General features: G+C 37.1%; 1 long non-coding RNA gene across 1 annotated transcript in view; it reads right to left on the reverse strand.

The window, feature by feature from the left end:
- Positions 1-2,168: 2,168 nt before the first annotated feature.
- The window catches only part of LOC139025765 (uncharacterized), a 7,940-nt gene continuing 5,455 nt past the window's right edge, over positions 2,169-4,653 (reverse strand). Inside the window, exons 2-3 of the long non-coding RNA XR_011477388.1 lie at positions 2,759-2,813; positions 2,169-2,225 (exon numbers count right to left, since the gene is read on the reverse strand). This is a non-coding gene — a long non-coding RNA (uncharacterized lncRNA). The remainder of the gene's footprint in view (positions 2,226-2,758; positions 2,814-4,653) is intronic.

Below are 4,653 nucleotides of genomic sequence, written 5' to 3' on the forward strand. Positions count from 1 at the left end.
TATAGGCTCAGTCAGTATTCCAGGCAATAAAACACAGCAGGAAAAAAAAAATGCATAACTATTCTGAATGTACCTTTCTAAAATAAGCAGCAAATTCAGGGCTAGGTTATATCCAAGAGAGACAGCTGGCTCTGGTAGCCAAGGACAATCAATGAAAAGTCCATATTATTAACTACTAACATATGCCCAGTGATGAAAAGAGCCTAATTAAATATGCTGGGTAAATTATGCCTCTGGTCAGTTTGTCATTGCTTCCCCAAATGGCTTCGTATGCCTATGGGCCCCTGGTGCACTATCTAGGGAGTATGGTACTATTTGGGACTCAGTCCTAGTCATCACAGGCCTGCTGACTTCTGGCCCATTTCACCAGTTCAGTCCTCTATAAGTACCAAAAATTGTCAAAATCACAACCTTAATTGAAACATTGCTCATTAATTTCATTCCAGTTTAGAATTCAATCTTTTTTTATTTTCTTTACTAATGGGAGGTAGTTACAGAGCTGAATTTCTCTCTAGCAATCGTGGCAGGCAGAGGAACCTGTCCGTTTGTTGTGATTGGCAGAGTCCCAATAAGCCCGTACTTAGTTCCTGGATCTAACAGGCGTACATCAAAGAGACTGGCATGCTTTCTTCTGTCATTTGTTTCTGGATTCGTCCTGATCAGGCTGATGATTTCCAGAGTTCTAACTAACTAGGTTCTACGGTTCTGGAATTCTCTGTTTGACATCATCATGTAGCATTAGCAGCTAAACTAGCAACAGTATCAATGTTTGACATCATTATGTAACAACAGTTAAAATAGCAACAGTATCAATGTTTGACATCATTATGTAACAACAGTTAAAATAGCAACAGTATCAATGTTTGACATCATTATGTAACAACAGCTAAACTAAGGCTTTAGAACTTAAAGAACAGTAATATGTTTTGCTCCTCTATACTCTGACTGGGTAAAATAACTCCTCACTCTCTATTCTGACTGGGTAAATAACTCCTCTATATCTGACTGGGTAAATAACTCCTCTATATCTGACTGGGTAATAACTCCTCTATATCTGACTGGGTAAATAACCTCTTATATCTGACTGGGTAAATAACTCCTCTATATCTGACTGGGTAAATAAACTCCTCTATACTACTGATAACCCTCTATATCTGACTGGGTAAATAACTCCTCTATATCGACTGGGTAAATAACTCCTCTATATTCTGACTGGGTAAATAACTCCTCTATATCTGACTGGTAACTAACTCCTCTATATCTGACTGGGTAAATAACTCCTCTATATTGACTGACTGGTAAATACCCTCTATATCTGACTGGGTAAATAACTCCTCTAATACTGACTGGGTAATAACTCTTATATCTGACGGGTAAATAACTCCTCTATATCTGACTGGGTAAATAACTCCTCTATATCTGACTGGTAAATAACTCCTCTATAATCTGACTGGCAATAACCCTCCTATATCTGACTGGGTAAATAACTCCTCTATATCTGACTGGGTGAGATCATACTCCCCTTATATCTGACTGGGTAATAACTCCCTATATCCTGACTGGGTAAAATAACATCCTCTATATCTGACTGGGTAAATAACTCCTCTATCATTTGACTGGGTAAATAAACTCTCCATATATCTGACTGGGTAAATAACCCTATATCTGACTGGGTAAATAATCTATATACTGACTGGGTAAATAAACCACCTCTATATCTGACTGGGTAAAACTCTCTATATCTGACTGGGTAAATAACTCTCTATTCTGACTGGGTAAATAACTTCCTCACATCTGACTGGGTAAAATACATCCCTCTCATATCTGACTTCGGGGTAAATAACTCCTCTATATATCTGACTGGGTAAATACATCCACTCATATCTGACTGGGTAAATAACTCCTCTATATTCTGACTGGGTAAAAATAAACTCCTCTATATCTGACTGGGAAATAACTCCTACGTAATCTGACTGCGGTAAATAACTCCTCTATATCTGACTGGTGAATAACTCCTCTTATATTCTGACTGGGTAAATAACTCCTCTATATCTGACTGGGGTGAATAAACTCCTCTATAATTTCTGACTGGTAAATAACTCCTCTATACTGACTGGGTAAATAACTTCCTCTATATCTGGACTGGGAAAATAACTCCTCTATTAATTTGACTGACTGGGTAAATAACTCCTCTATATCTGACTGGGTAAATAACTCCTCTATATCTGACTGAGGTAAATAACCCTTATCAACCTTGACTGGGTAAAATAAACCCCTTCTATATCTGACTGGGTAATAACTCCTCTATATCTGACTGACGGTAAATAACTCTTCTATATCTGACTTGGTATAATAACTCCCTCTATATCTGACTGGGTAAATAACTCTCTCTATCGACTGGGTAATATAACTCCAAACATCTCTATATCTGACTGGGTAAATACTCCCTACTATATCTGATCTGCGGTAAAATAACTCCTCTATAGTCTAGAGCTGGGGAAATAACTCTCTATATTCTGACTGGGTAAATAACTCCAACTACATCTACTGCGGTAAATAACTCTCTATATCTACTGGGTAAATAACTCCTCATATCTGACTGTAAATTAACTCCTCTATATCTGACTGGGTAAATAACACTATTATTCTGACTGGGTAAATAACTCTATATCTGACTGGGTAAATAAAACTCCTCTATATCTGACTGGGTAAATAACTCCTCTATCATCTGACTGGGTTAAATAACTCTCTCTAATACTCGACTGGGTAAAATAACTCCTCTACATCTGACTGGGTAAAATAATCCTCTATATCTGACTGGGTATATAACTCCTTCTATATCTGATCCTGCGGGTAAATACCTCCTCTATAATCTGAACTGGATAAATATAAACTCCTCCTAATCTGACTGGGAATATAATCCTCTATTCTTGACTGGGGTAATAAATCCTGCATATATCTGACTGGTAAATAACTACCTCTATATCAGACTGAGGTTAAATTACTGCCTCTTATATCTGGCACTGCGGAAATAAACCCCTCTAGTATACTGTGAGCTGTGGCGTAAATAACGCGACTCTATATCTGACTGGGTAGAAATAAACTCCTCTATATACTGACTGCCGTTTAAATACCTCCTTCTATATCTGACTGAGGTTAAATAACCTGCTTCTATATTCTGACTGGGTAAATAGACCTCACTCTACATCCTGAAGCTGGGTTAAATAACCCTCTATATCCTGACTGGCTTAAATAACTCCTCTATCATCTGACTGGGTAAATAAACTTCCTCTATATCGTGGACTGTGGTAAATGACTCTCTCTGAATATCTCTAGACTGGGTTAAATAACCTTTGTTTTTTTTTCTTGTTCATATTTCTATCTTGGGACACCCTGTTTGATTGGTAAATAACTCGCTCGTACAGTGCTGACTAGAGAAAAATAACTCCTCTATATCTGAACTGGGTAAATAACTCCTCTATATCTGACTGTGGTAGAATAACCTCCTCTATATACTGATGCGGTAAAATAACTCACTTAACATATCTGGACTGGGTAAAATAACTCTCTATTATACTGACGGAGGGTAAATAATCGCCTCTATCTATTCTGGACATGGGTAAAAATACTCCTTACTATATATCTCTTAGGAACTGGGTTAAACTAATCCTCATAATCTCGAAACTGAGGGCTAAATATACCCCACTCTATATCTGAACTGGTTAATACTAATCCTCATATATCTGACTGGGCGTAAATAACTCCTCTACATCTAGACTGGCGTAAAAAACTCCATCATATATCTGACTCGGAGAAAATAATGCACCCTCTATAATCATAGAACCTGGGAAATAAACTCCACTCTATAGTCTCAGCCTGCAGACGGTAAAATAACAACTCCCTCTATAGCTGAACTAGTAAAATACTCTTATCTTTGCGAGTAATGATAGACACAGTATACTGAAACTTGCACACATGAACCAGGCCTCAAGCCATCGGAACATATCCACTTTAACCAGAGAGAACTCAACTAAGCTTTCTCTCTACTCATCTCTCTCTCGCTTGAATTATTAGAGTAAAGATAATCTAGTGCTAAGTCTAATTAGAGATTAGACAACTGGCCAGATCATACGATACTAAATAATATATAATTCCTTACTATAATAATATGATTTATCTATCTTAAAGCGTCTAATAACGGAAATACAAGATGGTGATGCTGACTAAAGATGACTAAATACATTAAGAACTAAATACCATTATATCAAAATGACATACCAGGTGGGCGAGAACACAGTATTTGATACACTAGCCGATTTGCAGGTTTCCTACTTACAAAGAGCATGTAGAGGCTTTGTAATTTTATACATCCATGTTACACTTCAATTGTGAGAGACCGGAATCTAAAAACAAAAACTCCAGAAAAATACACATTGTATGTTTTAAGTAATTAGATTTGCATTTTATTGAATGAACATTAAGTATTTGATACATCAGAAAGGCAGAACTTAAATCATTTGGCATATACAGAAACTTTGTTTCCGCCAATTACAGAGAATCATATGTTTCCGATGTAGTTTCTTGACCAGGTTTGAACAGCACTTGCAGCCACGGGATTCTTGGCCCATCCTTCATACAGACCTTCTCCAGATC

Source organism: Salvelinus sp. IW2-2015, unplaced genomic scaffold (assembly GCF_002910315.2).
Source record: "Salvelinus sp. IW2-2015 unplaced genomic scaffold, ASM291031v2 Un_scaffold3234, whole genome shotgun sequence".
Taxonomy (NCBI): domain Eukaryota; kingdom Metazoa; phylum Chordata; class Actinopteri; order Salmoniformes; family Salmonidae; genus Salvelinus; species Salvelinus sp. IW2-2015.